A 20,831-nucleotide genomic window follows, 5' to 3' on the forward strand; every position below is an offset into this window, starting at 1 on the left:
CATTTAAGGGCCAACAAAGGGGGCAGGAGATTAAAATCAGATGAGCCACTGCTTGTCATCCTGTGTTACCTGCTGAGAGTATAAAAAGAGTAAGAAACTCTCTGGTATTGGAGAATTGAGAGTCCCAGAAGGCCAATGTCAAACTAAAATATAAAGGTATTGTAATGCATTATATCATAATGGTTAAGCACTGGGGCTTTGGCACCCAAAAAACCTGGATTTGCACCCCTGGCTCTATTTACTCAAGATTCTTCTTTGCAGACTGCCCCTAATCATAGTGGCCTCCCTGGAAAGGCTTGTGGGCATTGAGGTAGGTGATCCATGTAAAACTTTTATGGCACATAGTAAATGCAATGCTCACAATCAACATTTTATTGGAATAAAGATGCAGGAGGTTGCAGGAACACAGAGGGGGCCTCGGTCCAGGGCAATAGAGATCATTTCCTGAGAAAGTGGCTCCTGCACTGCACTTGAAAGATGAACAGCAGTTCATTAAGGAAACAAGAATGTTAAAGACCCTCTTAGCGGTAAAGGTAATATATCCACAGTCTGGGGCCTAAATCATAGCCAGGGCAGAGCTGGGTCCTAACCTCTACTTTGCCATGTGTTTGCTGTGTGGCCCTGGTGGAGTAGCTTCACCTCTCTGGGCCCTGGTTTCCCAACACCTTCCTCACTGGGTTATTCCCGGTATTACATTCCAAGTCAGAACACAACAAATTGTAGATGAAATAAAGGAAAGGCTTAGAGCAGGTGCAAGGAATGGGGGTGTGAGAGGCCAGGGTTTTTGTCTTTCCTCCATTTTTACTGATGCCTCAGTTTCACAATAGAAAGCATGAGATGCTTGCTGCCATTACTCCATGAACAGCAGGTGGAAGAGAAAAGTGCTGGCCAAGGTTGGGGACAAGGGCAAGAACAGAGCTGTGTGGTTTTTAGTGATACGTGGTAAGCTGTCTGGTAGCAAAGGAAGGTAATGGACATATAGTTCCCACTAACTTAAGAGGCACCAGTTTGTGCCAGACGAAAATTAAATAATTAGCAAGGAATGTTCCGTTCCAACATTCTCAGCCAACTGTCTATTTCTCCATAAAGATGGGCCTCCAGGGAATGGAGAAGGAGGTAACTGCAATTAAATAGGAGCATAAACCTCACAGAGAGCTGTCACCTTGGGGCCAGAGCGTGGCTGGGATCTCTTCTAGAAAACTCACCAACTCCTGCTCACGGTGTGCTCTGGGGGAGCGTGCATCAAAATGGTAGCTAGCACTTCCAGATTTGCATATTCTTTACAAAGTTAAGTCAGGTAAAAGAGTTCCATTGAAAGGGTTGTCTATGAAAGATGATTGCTATGTAAAACATACTTGAGAGGGGATGATGTTTTCTTTAAGGTTTTGAAGTCACAGGCCCAAATACAAAGGACGAGATGTGGAATGAATAGGTATCAGCCTACCTGAAATTCTCAGAATCACTACTGTCTTGCCTATAAATGGAAAGATATGCCTCCTACAAACATTTATTGAACATGTACCACATTCATGGTCCAGTGTCAAGTCCTGTGAATGTAATGCTGAATAAAACATAAGCCCTCCCTGTGTTTCTGTAGCATTCAAATTCAGCTACATGTAAGGCCACAACTGAAATGCCAGCTCCACAGAATCAGGGACCCTGGCGACGTCTGTCTCACTGTGCTGGCCTCTGTAACATAATGCCATATGGTCCACTAGGGCTGCTTTAGCTCTGGCCTCCATGTCCACAGCTGATAAAGATGTAAGGGCAAGATAGACCATGCCTCCTATCTGTGAGGATATTTCACAAAACCCAGACATGTCCCAGTTTCAAGGAAGCTTGTAATTATTCTTTATTCTGGTTGTACCCAGCTAAGTGAGGGTTCCGTTACTAAGGAGAAAGGCAAAAATTGATATTGAGGGACAATTAACAGCTTTTGCCACAGGATTAAGGAGCTTGCTTGCTTGCTTTTCTCCATTGCCTTATTTATAACCAAATCATTAAAGCAGCACCATTCTCTTCCAAGAGGAAGGAAATGCCCTGGGCACAAGTGTGTGATAGGAAAAGTTGTCTTGATTTTCTTCCTATCTTTCAGATTAACAACAGCTGAAACTCTTGTATGAAAACCAGAATGGGAAAACATAAACATATCAGAGAACTTTTAAGGATGTCCCTCCAGAAGATCATTGTTCAAGCTCTTGAGGAAAAATAAACTCAGAGGCTGACTTCAATGCTGTCTATAAAAAGGAATTCCATGAAGATTAAAAATTCAAACATAAAACCAGAAAGTATCCTATAATTAATTTATTACATACTTAATTCAGTGGGGAGGGTCATAAACAGAACACACACACACAAACACACACACCATAATGGCACATAGATGGCATATTAGGAAACATATTTTTTAAATAAGTGTAATAAAAAGGTAATCATACACTTAATGTTAAAAAAAAAAAGATGAACACTCTAAATTGAAAATGACAAAGGCAATTCACAAAGCCATTGCATTTAACTGACATGAATTCAAACATAATTCAGACAAAAATAAATAAACAGATATAAAGGGAATGAAAAAAACACAATGAAAACTGTTGGGGTCATTTTGTCCACTATCCCACTCAGTGAGCCTGAATCTGAGACTGCACTTACTTCACACAGACCTATCTTTCTGCATTTCGTGGACAATGTGAAGGATCTGCCAGAGTCATTTGGACTCTGATTTTTTCCTCTAAGTGCTATCTTTAGAATCTAAACATCATATGCAATGCAACTTCTCTTTACCCAGAACTGATGAGGAGTTGGGGAGACAGACTTTCTCCCACACAGCTGGTGGGAAATAGAAGTTGATAAGAGCTTTCTTGATGGTAATTTGGCAATGCACGAGGCTCGACAGCCCAGGAGGTGTTGGAGAACTGTAGCTTGTTCAACAAGCAAGGGGACAGATTGTTGGCAAAGTTGGGTAACAAATTAGTGAAGCATTTCAAGAAGATGGGTTTGCTAGTTGGCCATATTTAAACATCCTGGTTATGTGTCTCAACAGAGATAGAGGATTATAAACCAGTTTCCCTAGTTGGTCTTGGGCATAGTGGTAGTCTCTGGTAATCTATCAAATGTTCTCCTAAGTCTTTTCATGGTTTAAAAGGAGAACATTGAAAAACAATCCTGTTTCCATAAGTTTGAAATTAAACTTAATTAAAATTTTCTAGAAATCCAGTTATAGTCTTAATAATCTTTATATTCTTAAATGCTGGCTGTGCACTACTAGAATTGTATTAGTTATTCCGTCTTGGCTAATTTCAGATAACCAGGGTAGTTAACGTCGGTTAAAACATTTTTTTATGTCTTTTGTATGTTATTTTTGTTTGAGAAATCTGCATTTGTTGTTGTGACTCTATTGTTGGATGATATTCTCAATAAACCAAAAGGGTCACTAAATCAGAGACCATTGACTGAAGTATATGGGTGGCAATAAAATAACATAATTCAAAATAATGTCTAAAAGATGAAGAGTGAGCAGGCCCAATGCAAACACAAACCGTGAGTGTCTGTGCACTGGGACACATGTAGGTACAACTGCGATGACTTTTCATGGTCAAAAAAGAAAAAAGGTAACAGTAGGAATTATGATAAATCTGAAAATTAAATCTTGTTGAACCATCCATTCATTTACTCTCCATTCTAAGTGTTTGTCTGATAAGAAACTGTCAATTAGTGATATGAAACCACCACATTAAGAAAAAAAAAAAACCAAATCCCTAAATAGAGTGACTTCTCTAGTCAATACATTTAGATTCTCCATAATAAAGGCAAAATAATGCTTTCTGGCACAAAATTGATAACATTGTTGCCAAAGGCAAAGAAGAAACCCAAACTATAGAAACACCCTTCAAGTCACATTCCTTACAGCACAAAAAAAAAAAAAATGTGTTACTCCTGGAAAGCTTATAAATGATCCCTAGTACAAAAAATACTACACTTAGAAGGAAGAACAGCTATTGGAAAAATTCCTTTATCAAATGATACAGATGGACATAGCATAACAACCATAGTATATACAATGTGAAAGAGCAATCACTCCCACATTCAGGTTCGCAATTGGAAAAAACTGGTGATACGCAGTGCACAAATCAGGGCCTGCCAAGATGATGGTATATGTAGGAGGGACAAGTGCTTGATAAGCTTTTGTTTTTTGATCACTATAAAATGCACATACAGGAATTTAGATCATGGCATTTTGAACTATGATAAAAATGGAAAAGGTGCATTATGATAAATATGGTGGAAGACCAGACATGGATGCAACCAAAAAAGGCACTACTACCTACATGCAAAGAATGTTTCATCTGAACACCCACTCAGAGACTAATTTATTTAAAAAAGGCAATTAGGAGCAAACATTCTTCCTTTTGACCTTGATTCATTCCTGAAGAAAATACTGACTTCTGTGAATACAAGCAAATCAGAGCCACCAATGTCTACTCTGCTACTCCAGTCTTCCAATCTGTTACACGAAGAAACGAGCAGCAGGTAAAAGAATGTTCTATGCTGACATATGCTTGATGTGAAAGGAAAAGGTATGAACCCACGTTTTTAAGGAAAGGGGTATAGCTTACACTTACCCAAAGCACTCTTGAAAAAGAAGAGTAAAGTCAGAAGCCTTACTGTGACTTCAAAGCTTACAATAAAGTTCCAATAATCAAGACAGCCTGGTGCTGGTAAAAGGAACACGTAGATCAGTGGGGTAGACTAGAAAGCCCAGAAATAGACTCACACTTATGCCATCAACTGATGTTTTAAAAAACGTTTTAACGTTGCGATAAAATTCACATACCATAAAATTCATTATTTTAAAGTGTACAGTTTTAACACATGTGATTTTTTTCAGTATATTTGCAATGTTGTGCAATTATCCCCATTATCTAATTCCAGAAGATTTTTATCATTCCAAAACAAAATCTATACCTATTTGTTCCCTTCTCTTTCACCTCCTAGTAACCACTAATCTAGTCTCTGTCTCCAAGGATTTGACTACCCTGTACATTTCATATAAATGGAATCATATAATACATAGACTTTAGTGTCTGGCTTCTTTCAATTAGTGTAATATCCTCCAAGTTCATTCATGTTTTAGCATGTATTAGTGCTTATGCATTCCTTTTTTATGGTTGATAATATTCCACTACATGGACATACCACATTTGTTAATCTGGTCATCCAGTGATAGACATATGAGTTTTTCCATGTTTGGCTATTATCAATAATGGTGCTATGAACATTTGTTTTTATATGAACATATGTTTTCAATTTCTTGGGTATATACCTAAGGAGAGAAATTCCTGGATCATATGGGAACTCTAAGTTTAACTTTCTGAGGAACTGCCAAACTGTTTTCCATTTTACATTTCCAGCTATACCATTTTACATTTCCAGCAGCAATGTATGAGAGCTCCAATTTCTCCAAATCCATGCTGATACTTCTTATTTTCCATTTAAAAATTATTACAATTATAGCCACCCTAGTGGGCATAAAATGGTATGTCATTATAGCTTTGATAATCATTTTCCTAATGGCTAATGACATTGAGCACATTTTCATGTGACTGTTGGCTATTTGTATATCTCCCATGAAGAAATGCCTATTCAAATTCTTTGATCATTTTTAATAGGGTTATTTGTCTTTTTATGGTTGGTTATTAGGACTCTTTAAATGTTATGGGTATTAGACCCTTATCAGATATACAATTTACAAATACTTCTGTTTTGTAGGTATCTTTTCATTTTTGGGATAGTGTCCTTTGATGCACAAAAGTTTTAAATTTTGATGAAGTCTAATTTCTATTTTTTCTTTGATTGTCTATACTGTTGTATCATACCTAAGAAACTATTACTTGATCCAAGGTCACAAAGACTTTCATCTATATTTCCTTTTAAAAGTTGTCTTGCTTTTAGCTCTTTAAGTCTTTGATTTTTTTGAATTAATTTTCACATATGGTGGGCGGTTGAGATCCAAAGTCATCCATTGCATGTGGATGTCCAATAGTCCGGACACCATTTGTTTAAAAGACTGAATGATCTTGGCACCCTTGTCAAATATCAATTGGCCATAGATATCTGAGTGTATTTTTTGACTCTCACTTCTACTCCATCGATCTCTTTATCTATCCTTCTGCCCGTAATGCACTGTCTTTCTAGTAAATTTTGAAATCAGAAAATGTGAGTCCTCCAATGAGTCCTCTAATCTTTTTCAAGATTTTGGTCAGTTGGGGTTCCTTGCATTTCTCTATGAATTTTAAAATCAGCTTGTCCATTTGTGTAAAAAATGCAGTTGGAATTTTGATAGGGATTGCATTGAATTTGCAGATCAAGTTGGGGAGTATTGCCATGTTAACAATATTAAGTCTTCCAATTCATTAATATAGAATATAATTCCATTATTGCACTTCTTTCAGCAGCGTTTTGTAGTTTTCAGTGTACTTACTTGGTTAGACTTGTAGTTCCTTGGTTAAACTTAAGTATTTTATTTTTTTTTATGGCATCGTAAATTGAATTGTTTTAGTGACTTCATTTTTTTAATAGTTTACTCCACGTATATAGACGAACAACTGATATTTTATATGGATCTTGTAGCCTGCAACTTTGCTGAATTTATTCATTCATGTTAATATATTTTTTTATGAATTCTTTGGAGTTGTCTATATATAAGATCTTGCCATCTGCAAGTAAAGATCATTTTACTTCTTCCTTTCTTTCCTTTTTTTTAAAGATTTTATTTATTTATTTGAGAGAGAGAGAGAGAGCATGAGAGGGAAGAGGGTCAGAGGGAGAAGCAGACTTCCCACGGAGCTGGAGCACGATGTGGGACTCGATCCAGGGACTCCAGGAACATGACCCAAGCCGAAGGCAGTGTCCTAACCCACCGAGCCACTCAGGAGCTCCTACTTCTTCCTCTTACTAAAATGCCTTTTATTTCTTTTTCTTGACTAATTGCTTTGGCTTGAACTTCCAGTATAATTTCAGATATGTGTCAAGAGCTGACATCCTTTCATTATTTATATTAGGAGGAAAGTGTTAAGCTTTTCAACATTAAGTATGATGTTAGCTGTTGGTTTTTCACAGATAGCTTTTGTCGGGTTGAGGAAGTTCCTTTCTATTACCAATTTGCTCAGTGTTTTTGTCATGAAAGGGCATTGGATTTTCTCAAGTGCTTTTTCCTGCATCTATTGAGATGATCATTCTTTTTTCTTTGTTCTATTTATATGATGAGTTACACTGATTTTTGTATATTGAATCAACTTTGCATTCTTGGGATAAGTCCCACATGGTCATGGTATATAATCCTTTTAATATGCTGCTGGATTCAGTTTCTTAGTATTTTTATTGAAGATTTTCACATTTATGTTCACAAAGTTCTTTACTTTTCTTCTAAAATGATGTGTTTGTTTGGTGTTAGGATGGTATTGGCCTCACAGAATGTTAGAAGTATTCTTTCCTCTTCTATTTTTTAGAATAGTTTGAGAAGCATTGGTATTAGTTCATCTTTAGATATTTGGTTGAATTTAAATTCACCAGTGAAATCATTTGGTCAAAGGCTTTTCTTTGTTGGAATTTTTTTTATTACTAAGCTAATCTCTGTACTTTTTATTGGTCTAATCAAGTTTTCTTTTCTTCTCTTTCTTTCTTTTTTTTTTTTTTTTTTTTTGTGTTAGCTTTGGTAGTTTGTATGCTTCTAGGAACTTGTCCATTTCATCTAGGTTATCTAATGTGTTGGTAAACATACAGTTTTCATAATAATTTTTAAATTCCTTTTATTTCTATAAATTCAGTTTTGAGATCCCTCTTTTGGTCTTGATTTTAGTAATTTCTTTCTGTCCTGTGAAGTCTAGCTAAGGACTTCCCAATTTTGTTGATATTTTCAAAGGGCCCACTTTGGCTTCGTTGATTTTCTGAACATGTTTTCTATTTTCAATTTTGTTTATCTCTAATCTTCCTTTTAAATTTTATTTTTTTCAGTGTTCCAAAATTCATTGTTTATGCACCATACCCAGTGCTCTAAGCAATATGTGCCCTCCATAATACCCACCACCAGGCTTACTATTCATTTCTTTTTTTTGCTCAAGGTTTAGAATGGAAAGTCAAAATATGGATTTGAGATCTTATTTTAATAGGCCTTTAAATCTATAAATTTCCTTCTGAGTATTGTTTTTACTATATCACATAAGTTTTCATATGCTGTGTTTTTGTTTTACCTTATATCAAAGTGTTTTCTAATTTTTCTTGTACTTTTTTCCTCTAATCCATTGGTTATTTAGAACTGTCTTGTTTGATTTCTTCATATTTGTGAATTTTCCAGGTTTCCTTTTTAAATTGATTTATAATTGAATTCCATTTTGATTAGAGAATTTGCTCTATATGATTTTAACATTTTCACATTTAGTGAGACTAGTTGTGTGGTTTAATATATGGTCTACTCTGAAAAATGTTCCCTGTGCAGGACAGAAAAATGTATATACTGCTATTGTTGGATGGAGGACTCTACAGAGGTTAAAATGATTTTTTACAAAGGTACCAAAGCAACTCAATAAAGAAAGCAAAGTCTTTTCAACAAATGGTGATGGAAAAACTAGATATCCATATAGAAAAAAAAAATGAATCCCCTTTACACAACACACAAAAATTAATTTGAGATAGATCATAAGCTTCATGTGAATTAAAACCTTAAAACTTATAGTAGAAAATATAAGACAATATTTTTGTGACTTGGAAGTTGAAAAATTCTCTTAGGTAAGTCACAGAATATAGTAACCATAAAAGAAAATAAAGATATATTAGACTTGATTACAAAAAAAAATATTTCTGGGGACGCCTGGGTGGCTCAGTTGGTTAAGCAGCTGCCTTCAGCTCAGGTCATGATCCCAGCGTCCTGGGATCGAGTCCCACATCGGGCTCCTTGCTCGTCAGGGAACCTGCTTCTCCCTCTGCCTGCCATTCTGTCTGCCTGTGCTCGCTCTCTTCCTCTCTCTCTCTGACAAATAAATAAATAAAATCTTTAAAAAAAATATTTCTGTTCCACAACAGATGCTGTAAAGAAAATGAATAGATAAGACATAAACTAGGATAAAATATTCACAAATATATATCTGTCTGAAAATTGGTATTCAATAGACAGAATTTCTACAACCCAATAAAAAAGGACATTGGTTGTGGGTATTAAGAAGGGATGTGTTGCATGAAGCACTGGGTGTGGTGCATTAACAATGAATCTTGGAACACTGAAAAAATAAAATAAAAAATATATCATGTAAATTTAAAACATAAAATTAAATTTAAAAAAGGACAATTCACTCAGTATAAATTGAGTAAAATATTTGAGCAAATATTCTACAAAGGAAGATACACAAATGGCTAATAAGCAAATGAAAATGTGCTCCCAATCGTCAGGTAAATGCAAATTAAAGTCATAATGAGATACTACTACACACCACTAACATGGCTACAACTAAAAGGACTGACAATACCAAATATTGTCAAGGTTGTGAAGCAAGAGAAACTCTCATGAACTGCTGATGGACTGTAAAGCGCTTTTATCATTTGGGAAAATAGTCTGGCAGTTTCTTATAAAAGTAAATGTAGGGGCACCTGGGTGGCTCAGTGGGTTAAGCCGCTGCCTTCGGCTCAGGTCATGATCCCAGAGTCCTGGGATCGAGTCCCGCATCGGGCTCGCTGCTCAGCAGGAAGTCTGCTTCCCTTCCTCTCTCTCTGCCTGTCTGCCTAATTGTGATCTCTCTCTGTCAAATAAATAAATAAAATCTTAAAAAAAAAAAAAAAAGTAAATGTACACTGACCTCATGTCCCAGAAACTCCATTCCTGGGTATTTACCCAAGGAAAACAAAAACACATATCCACAAAAAGACTTATACAAAAACACTGATAGCAGCTTTGTTCGTAACAGTTCCAAATTGGAAACTGTTGGGTGTTCATCAACGGAAGAATGGCTAATTAAACTGTGGTATACTTGTATAACATAATAGAGCACAGCAATAGAAAAGAATGGACTACTGATATACCCAATGGCTTGGATGAATATTTAAAACATTATGTTGAGTGAAAAAGTTCTTACAAAAAGTAGTTCATTGTGTATTCTCTATGATTCCACTTACATAAAGCTCTAGAACAGGTAAAATTAATATTTAGTGAAAAAAAGTCAGAATATGATTGTCTCTGAAGGATAGGGATGGAATTGTCAGAAAGAGACATGAGGGAGCTTCTTGGGATGATGGTTCTTTTCTACATATCAATATAAGTTTGAGTAACATAAATGTTTAAAGTTGTCAAAATTCATAGGATAGTATACTTAATATTTGTGCATTTCAGTATATATAATGCATTTTATTTTTATAAGGAACTGTCAAATATTTTGAACTCTAGTTAATGATAAGCATATTGCAATTTACTTTGAAATACATAGAAAATGAGATGAATTAGTGGATGGGTGGAAGTATGAATAGATGGAAAGATATATGAAAAGGGGATATATATAGTACATCTAATTGAACATAATAATAACAATAATAAAAATAAAGACCAAATCTGGCTCAGTTTTACCAAAAAAAAAAAAAAAAAAAAAAGAAAAAAAAAAGAAAGAAAAGGAAGTACAATAAAATGTTAACTCTTGAATCCAGGTAATATATGAGTGTTCACAATACAATCTCTGCAACTTCTCTGTATGTTTGAAAATTTTCATGGTAGAATATTAAAAATATCGATTAAAAATAAATAAAATAGTTGTTTTCATAATCCTTATAAAGACCATTTCTGGAGCACGTGGGTAGCTGAATCGGTTAAGTGTATGACTCAATTTCGGCTCAGATGATGATCTTAGGGTCCTGAGGTCCAGCCCCGCAACAGGCTCTGTGCTTAGCACGGCATCTTCTGGACATTCTCTCTTTCCCTCTCCCTCTGTCCTTCCTCCCCCATGCTCACTCTCATTCACTCTCTTGCTAAATTAAATAAATCTTTTTTAAAAAGACCATTTCTATGATTTCAGGTATTTAGTAATGTGGTTTTCTTAGCAATAATTTAAGTTTTTTGACCAAGAGAAACCTATCACTTCAGGGGTTTTTTAAAATGTTTTTTTTTTTAAGATTTTTATTTATTTATTTGACAGAGAGAGATCACAAGTAGACGGAGAGGCAGGCAGAGAGAGAGAGAGGGAAGCAGGCTCCCTGCTGAGCAGAGAGCCCGATGCGGGACTCGATCCCAGGACCCTGAGATCATGACCTGAGCCGAAGGCAGAGGCTTAACCCACTGAGCCACCCAGGCGCCCTTTAAAATGTTTTTTAATGTCAAGGATAAAAGTTAAGACATGTTACAAAGACCAGGTGGTAGAAATAACAGAATCACCAAGAATTTGGCATTTCCCATCACTTGATTTTCCACGCTCATCAGAGAATGAGAACCATAAGGATACGCAGAAACATTCTCCAAAACCAAATGCAGTAAGAGCAAAATTGGGACTCCAGTTGCTGCTATGTCTCAAGTTGAAATATTCAACCTTCTGGGTTTTGAATATGATATGTTCATTGATTTAGCATCTGACTGAATGATAAAAGTAGTCTTCAGTGGGAAATCTCTTTATAATTTCTACGTCCATATTCAATCCAGAACCATTTGTCAGAGCCACCAAAAACTTGCTGCCATTCCTGACAACCTGTGACTGTAGATTTGGATTTTCTAATATAGTGAACAGAAAGAGCAAAGAACTGGTACGGAACATGGCCTATGGCTCAAGTTATCTGTCAGCTATTAATTAATAGCCTTAGCCCAGGTTCCCTAGAAAACAGAGCCTAAGGCAAAAGATTATGTGCTAACATTTCATTGTGAAGTACAATTCCAAGGAATTAACAACGAGGGAAAAGGGAATTAATTAAGAGAAGGAGAGAAATTAAATAAAGGAATACATAACTAAGATGGCCAAATTCCATAACACAGCTCAGTTGTTCATTCTTAAGAGAGGTATCGTCAAGGCCATGTGCAACTTTGGTGTTTCAGAACAATCCTAGGTGGGGGGAGGTCGAGAGAGATGGAACAAGGAGAATGGTTGACAAAATTAGCTTCTGGTTCCCTTTGCCTCCCCTCTTCCAGGGTCTGAAATCCACCTGAAATATGGCAACTTTCCTTTAGTCAAAGTCTCCATGGGTCCACTCAAGCACAGATATGGAGTCCTCTCCTTGTCAGCTGATACCATAAACAGGGACTCCTTAACTGTGGACTTGGTGGCAGCAGCTAGGCTTTAGAATCTTAGGAGTGGAGTATGGTGTGGATAGAGCAGCTCTGACCAGGAGGCAAGGCAAGAGGCTACTGTATGTAGGAATGGATAGATACAGGAAAGTTTGTAATGAGCCTGGTACAGATAAGTTGGTGACAGACAGACTATAAATACACACTTGACATAAAGCAGACTGACATAAAAATATCATTACTGTTTTCATTTTAAAATGTTAATATTTTATTATAAAATTTATGGTAAAGCTTTTAAAAATTAACCAAACATTGGTTGGGTTTTTTAAAAAAGTTTTTATTTAAATTTCAGTTAGTTAACACATAGTGTAATATTAGTGGCAGGTATAAAATGTAGTGATTCAACACTTCCATATATCACCTAGTGCTCATCCCACTTTGGTTGTTTTTATGTATGAAGAATAGCCTTTGAGTGGTACTCAGTGGCCAAAAACCGGAGAAATTTAGCTCTATACTGAAGTCCTTAATGTTTCATGTGGAAAAATTCCTATGTCATAGAGTTCAATGTATTGGAAGAATCACAAAGCATTTTCCCCCATTATTTAGCCATGTATATTTCAAAATTGTTTCAAGAGAAACAAAGATAATCATAGTAACCAAAGTGTTAAAGTATGCAAGTCTGTCATAACAGAAATACTCCACAATATTCCATAACATGAAACCTCATGTTCCTTAGTTTCACACTGATGCGTCCATCACATTTGTGTTTTTCCTGAGTACAGTTCAGGATTCTTTGTCTGAGAAGTGAAGTTTTTCTTTAATTCCTCTAAATCTCAGTTAACATTTCACCAGCACTGCCATTTTGTCTTTAATTACTGATATATATTACAGCTTACTTTTCTGTTATCTGTGACTCCTAAGTTTTCATTTGTACTCTTTTCTTTTCTTTATCTTTCCACTCTGCAATCTGGACAAATTCCTCAGTATTCTCTTTCTAGTCACTAATTCTTTTTTCAGTTAGTGTGGTGTCTATTCTACTTCATGTGTTCTTCCTTTTCGTGGCTGTATTTTTCATTTCTAGGATTTCTAGTTGGGTCCTTTTAGTCCTCTGTAAGTTCTTTACTGCATTTATGATTGCTGTGTCTCCTTAATCTTTTCATAGGTCTTACACATATTTATTTGGAAAATGCTTTCAGAATCCTTTATTATATCCATCTCCTTGAAGTGAGATCATCTCTGGTTGACGAGGTATCCTTCATACCTCAGCTTTCCACATTAGATTTGACATTTTGCAAGCAAGTTCATTTTGTGTGCCAGTTTTGTTACCTTTTTCTCTTTGCACTCAACCTTCTCTACTGGAGGCTTTTTGGTTGCCTTCGTAGGGGCCCCCAACTTAGAGTCCCTAGTTCAGAAACAGGACTCATAGCTGGGACCCCCTTAACTCCATGGGACTATATCATTAATTACCTAGCCATTTAACAGACCCAGGTAGAAGTTTAAACCCTTTTCAGTCTCAATTCACCCTGAGAGCCTCACCCTATAACTTGTTCACAAAGCAAGTCTAAATAAGATCTATCACTATGAATGGGTGTATTTGATTCCTTTCTCCTGGAGCAAGTCCTGGGTTGCCTTTGTCTGCTTCTATTCTGGAAGTCTAGTAGGACCAAGGTTTCAGCTCCCATTTTCTTCTGGGCATTTGTGATCTACAGAAATGCTGGTCTAATTTTTCAGTGATAGGTCTTTTAAAATTATTTCAATGGAACTATATTATTAACCACTGTTATGCATTTGGAATAAGAATGTGCACGTATAGACAGATTTCTGTGATAACACAACTCAGTATATTGAGTGAAGTTCAAAACTATGATATAAATTGCCATCATTGTGATCTGGAACATGTTAGATTATTAGAAATGCAATTTTAGTATTAAATATTAAGTATTTTTAAATGCAATACTTTTCGAATAAGAAATAAATTTTTAGGATGAAATCTAGGGGAGATAATTAAGAAAGTGCAAAACTTGTGTCTCCTATGATATTAATTACAGAATTATTTAAAAGCAAATAAATAAAAAAGAAACAACCTGAATGATCAACAATGGAAGTCTGTAGGACTAATACATACACATGCAATTGTTACATAGTTATCACAGCAGTTTACCAACTGTTCACCTCTATGGTCCCATGTGTGTATTTGTGTATTTACTGAAAGGAGAGATAGCAAAATATTGACAATAAGACTACGGGATGATAGAAATATGAAATATGAATTTAAAAATTTTCCTTTTTAAACATGCCTTTGCGTTGTTTTGTTGTGTTTTCAACTCTGAAGTTTCTCAAGTTGGACACTTTACTATCTGAGTTTCCATTGTCTTATCTGTAAAATGGGAATAATAACAGTAAATTTTTCATAGTATTATTATGAGGACTAAATGAGATCATTTTTTTTAAGAGAGCAAGCACATGCATGTTGAGTTGCAGGCAGCGGGTCAGAAGGAGAGGGAGAGAGAGAATCCCAAGCAGGCTGCACACCAGGATAGAGCTCAATGCAGGGCTAAATCTCAGTACCCTGAAATCATGACCCTGAACCAAAATCAAGAGTGGGCCACTTAACCGACTGAGCCACCTAGGGGCCCCTAAATGAGATAATTTATAACCTTTAATTCTTTTGTGACTTCAAGAAGTGATTTTGTTTCTTTAATGTTTTGTTTCCTTATGTGTAAAATAGTAATAATGATACTAATTAACTCATAGTAATGTCAAAGGGATGGAATTCCATAGAGTGATTAGTATAGCTTTTGCCACTGGTAGGTATTAGGTAGGCATTAGGTAGGTATTAGGTAATGCATGTTAGCCAACACTATTGCTGTTGTTACTGCTATTTGCTGTTGTTTTGATATTGTTTTTAATCCTTTCAATGTTTTCCTTTTAACAAAACAGACTTACTAATCCTGAGCCTCATTTTCTTGGGGCTTTGTTTGGGGGTTGAACTGTTTATTGATATTAATAACTTAATGTGCTTCTTCCCCTTACAATATATTTGTAACAGAAGTATTTAATATCATTAATATCAAAAATTAAGAATGTTAACCATTAATAACATTAATTCTTGATGAAGGTCAGGGAGAAATTTGGAGCCCATATGAACTGAAGCTTCTCCATCAGATTGGTTGCTCTTCCTCTGAATTGCTAGACTAACACTGAGATTTTGTGACTTGCACAAATGTATTGAAGTACAAAAACCTGACAAGTCCTTACAAAGCTAGTAAATTAGAAATAAATATAAATAAATATATTGTAACTGAATAACAAAGCCAAACAATAACAATGGGGTATGATACCTCATTGTATTATAAACAAATTCACGTTAAATCATGCCAGGAACTTTTATATAAAGGAAGTCAGGTTTGGCTAGTAGGTGTTTCATATCATTGGGAATGAATATTTAAGACATTATCTGTGAGGTAACTATGAACCCAGGAGACATGGAATTATATCTTCAAGAATATCTCAGCTTTTGGGGCACCTGGCTGGCTCAGTGGGTTAAGCCTCTGCCTTTGGCTCAGGTCATGGTCTTGGGGTCCTGGGATCGAGTGCCGCTTTAGGCTTTCTGCTCAGTGGGGAGCCTGCTTCCCCTCTCTCTCTGCCTTTCTCTCTGCCTACTTGTGATCTCTCTCTTTCTTTGTTAAATAAGTAAATAAAATATTAAAAGAAAAGAATCTCTCAGCCTTCATTGTTGGGTCAATAAAAAAATGTGTTATACTGTCAAAAGTGTCATAATGAATAAGCGGGACTTCCAGGTTTGTCCAGAACAATGGTAAACACCTGATTACAAATTACAATTTTTCTTTTCCTTCTTCAGCCCTAAACAGAAAATCAACAAAAAAAAAGTAATAAAAATATACAAAAACACATCTGTATTACTAGGAAAAAGAGAACTCTACAAACTTCAAATGAATTGTGATTAGAAAAACAAAGAAATTTCAACAGAGATCTTGCTGCCTATCTATTGCCTCTAGTCTGTAGATGCACAGAGCAGGTGAGGAGAGACTTAAAAGACATGGTAATAAAAGGAGAGGGTGATAAAAAAAAAAAAAAACATGGAAAGCTCTGACAAAATCACCTGCAGAAAGAGAAAGGATAACACTATGAACACGGATCGAGTCTTGGTTGTTCAAAGAATAGGCTACAAGGAAGGGGCTGAAGAAAGTGCAGGATCAGAAGTGCCAGCCTTGGAGAAATGGTGCTTTGGGGGGGAAATTAGATAAATATAGAAAAGACAATATCCCTTGAGGGTGGTGTAGTGAAGAGGAAGAAGGAAAGAATAGGAAAATTAAGGATTCTGATGAAATAAAAGAGAAACAAAACACACAACTCTTGCCCCTCCACTGTCCAACAACAAAAATCATCATTAAATTAACCTACTCCAAAAAAGACAAAACTGATAGGAAGAGTTGTTTTCAAACTAGAAACTCTGTCAGTGCAATGAATATGACCAAAAAACAGCATACCACATCTACACAAAGTTACTGCAGAAAGTCAGATGATGTGAATAAAACTCTTCTGCTGATGAAAATTCTCCCCCTCAATGAGCCATGAAGGTGAAGAAAACTTTAACATGTCATTCTAAATGAGATTTAATATCATCACACAATATTCAGAGATATGAAAAACAAAAAAAATACAGCCCACCTCAAATCCAAAATACAAAAACTAGGAACACAAATGGACAGAAAAAGGAAGAATGAAACATGAATTATTGGAACTCAGGAAAGAAATAGAATAAAAAAGTAAAAACTAATCAGAAATGAAAACTTAATAAAGAGCAATGAAGTAAAGCAGGTAAACAACCATGAGAATGAATTAAGAAAGAAATTAGATTAAGAAAGAAATGAAATAGTTCAGAGAGGAAGTAATTGAAAGAAAAGGCAGGCAAAGGAGACTGACTGTAACCATAACTAGTGTCCCTAAAGAAGAAACTTGAAACAACAGATCAGATGTAATATTTAATACTAAACCCAAGAAAACTTCCATAAGTAAAAAAGACCAGAATCAGGGTTCACTGAGTACTGTGGAGAATGATTTAGACATCTGAGAAAGACCCCAGTGAAACTATTAGACTTTAAATATAAAGACAACTCTTTAAGGTCTTCAGACAAAAAGATAAAATAAATTACAAAGGCAAGAGGAACAGGATGTTCTCACATTTCACAAAACTCCACATAAGGCAAGGCAACAGTGAACCAGCTTCTTCAGTAAGCTTGGAAGAAAGTTCAAACCAAGGCTATCGTATCCAGCTACACTGTCCTTCCAATATCAAGGCCATATGACAAAAGTTTTCAATGTGCCAGAGCTCAGAATACTGGACAAATTTCATTCCTGTGGATTCAGAACAGAGGTCAAACTATAGCCTACAGGCCAAATTCAGCCTGCCACCCATTTTTAAAAATAGAGTTGTATTGGGGCATGGCCATACCTAGCTAAATAGCACCATTTCAACTGAGGAGTAAGTAAGGACAGTAGAAAAAGTATTAATACAAATGTAACCCTTAGAATAATAATATCATCTTTCTGGGGGCGCCTGAGTGGCTCAGTCAGTTAAGTGTCCGACTCTGGATTTTGGCTCAGATCATGATCTCAGGGTCCTGGGATTGAGCCCTTTTATGGGGATCCATGCACAGTGGGGAATCTGCTTGAGATTCTCTCTCTCCCTCTCCCTCTTCCTCTGCCCCTCCCACTTACACCTGCTCTCTCTCTCTCTAAAATAAAGAAATAAATCTTTAAAAATTATATTGTCCTTCTGAAATACTAGAATAAAATTTTTGAGAAAACAAAAAGGATATCTAAAATAGAGAAACTTAGTAAATACAACATAATACACTCAATAATTACAAATAAGATGATGCGACAGCACCAAGACCAAAGGTTGCATTTATATAAATAAATATGAACAGAGTATTCTTGCTTATTAAAAGATTTTCAAATTTTCATGTAAAGTAAAATCCAAATCTATAATGTTTTAAAAGAGCTTTGTATAGCGCCTGGTTCTTAATATCAAATTCTAAATTCATGGTAGCTAGTGTTGACTGTAGTTACTCTTTGTCTCCAATCTCTTATTTCAATTCCAAATCCAAAAAGCACTGAAAAGTTTTTCTTTAACTCATCAGGCAGCAATCACTGGCCTGATCTGAACTCATTTGATAGCAAAACCTGACTTAAACTGATTGATTATGGGGTGTTGTGTTCAGACACTGAGACATGATCTATGGCATACTCACCATACAACCTTTCTAAAGTCTAAATGATTCTGAATTCCAAAATGTAATTGCCCCAAGGGTTCTCAGTAATGGATTGTGGAATATTTCTTCTACTACTACTTTACTACTCTTTCTACTAAGTAATCCCCAAAATAGGGGGGGGGGTCAGGGAAAGGGAGAATAATATATTGCAAAATTTTTAATTACAAAGATTTGGAAACAACTAAAACTTGCAGTGGGAAAATGATTAAATATAATAGAATTTACCAACTGATAAAACTTTTATAGTCACTTGTGATGATTCTGTAACAACATGGAAAAATTACTTATACCATAATAGTAAGCAAGAAAAAAAACAGAATATAAAAATTCTAACTAGGTGAGAATTTAAAATGTACTAGTATTTTCAGTAATGCAAATGATATGGACTAAGGTGGCATAGTAAAAAATAAAAATAAGTGACTTGTGAAAATGGTAAGATTTTAGTAATTATTTTCCTGATTCACACAGAAAAATCTGCATGTTATAAAACTGTCTGGGAATTACCCAGGATGATAGCAAACTCAAGGCTGCCTCAAAATCAAAAAGAGCAATGTAGCACTTAAGAATTTAGCAGTATGAGAACCGTGTATTTTTTGCTGAGATTTACAATCAAGAATAGAAGGGCCAATTCTCTGTAAAAATCATAAAAGCAGCAATTGATCTGTCAGAACTTCTCAGTCTTCCTTGTCAGTCCAACCCTTGCCCCATCAGACCCCATGACTTACATATCACAGTTGCCACTGTGAGGGCCACCCCTAACATTTGCTGGGACCAGGACAAGAATATAATTGGAGGCCACATACAACAAGTCCAAGTACAGATATTCCTTAACTTATGATGGGGTTACTTCCTGATAAACCCATTGTAAGCAGAAATATTTTAAAGTAAAAAACGCATTTAGTACACCTAACTTCGCAATCACCACAGCTTAGCCTCGCCTGCCTGAAACAGAACACTGAGATTTGCCTACAGTTGGGCAAAATTCTCCAACACAAGCCTATCTGACAAGAAAGGGTTGAATGTCTCCTGTCATTTACTGAATACTGGACTGAAAGGAAAGCAGAGTGGTTGTCTGGAGACGGAATGGTTGTGAGTGTATCAGTTATTTCCCCTCGTGACGGGGTGGCTGCCTGGGAGCAGGGGCTCCTCCACCCTGTGTCACCAAAAGGATCCTACACATCCCACCAGCCCAGGAAAAGATCCAAATTCAAAATCAGAAGTATGGTTTCTACTGAATATGTATCACTTTGGCACCATAGTAAAGTCGAAAAATTTTAAGTCAAGCCATCGTTAAATTGGGGACTATTCTGTATTTAAAGGGATCAGTGGTTTAACAAACAGTTAAATCAAGTATATTATGACACATAATGACAGAATTTAAAAATATATGAAAATGTATGGCTTCATATGCCTAAAAATAAGAAATTATTGAAGACAACTAATTTAATCATTGTATATGTCTGGGTGATCTGTGGATGGGCTTTCTGTGCTAGGAAGAGCAATAAAATATTGACACACACGTTTCATAAATTATTAGGCCTCAATTTCATAAAATTTATTTTTCTGGCCTTTACACAGAATCATTTAATTATGTGTTACCATCAAGACTCTGATTTAAATTGTGTCCTCTGACAGTAATGATTACAAAAATAAAAAGAAATTATAGTCAAGCCTACAAAATGAAAATCTGTAAAAACTGGCAAAGCTGGCATCCAAAAAAATTATTCCCTAAAGTGGAGCTCTAGAGTGACACAGCCTCTGGACTGGGGATGTTGTGATACACACAGACCAGATAACATGAGGATGGCTGTGTCTCCCGGGCCTGCTGAGGCTCTCCAGAGCCCAGTGCTGGGGGCTGTAGACTTTCCTACTTAGTTTACATCAGCTGTCTCTGAAAGTGTTTCTCACCAGCCCAAGAAAAGCAGGAAATCAGTTTAGCAGAGGGAAATAAACAGATGGACAGAGTCATTTATTTTGAGGGGAACTCTGTGCTATTTGAATTAAAGTAATGAGCACTTTAAAATGCAGTGAAGCTGTTTTTACATTTCATTTGAGTAATTCAAGATGTAAACAGAGCCCCATGGCAGATGAGCAGCACCAAACTTCTTCAGCGTCTGAATATTCTAATGAAGAAGTATGGAAGGGAACATCCTCTGTCTTACAGAAATTAAGAGTAATAGTAATCATGACACGGACGCTAGCAACAACAGCATCTTCTTTTTGAGCAGGATTATGGTCAGGTCCCATGGAAGACGACTCTCGTGTCAAATTCTCACCTCCACTTTGCAAGT

This window comes from Lutra lutra, chromosome 7 (assembly GCF_902655055.1).
Source record: "Lutra lutra chromosome 7, mLutLut1.2, whole genome shotgun sequence".
Taxonomy (NCBI): Eukaryota; Metazoa; Chordata; class Mammalia; order Carnivora; family Mustelidae; genus Lutra; species Lutra lutra.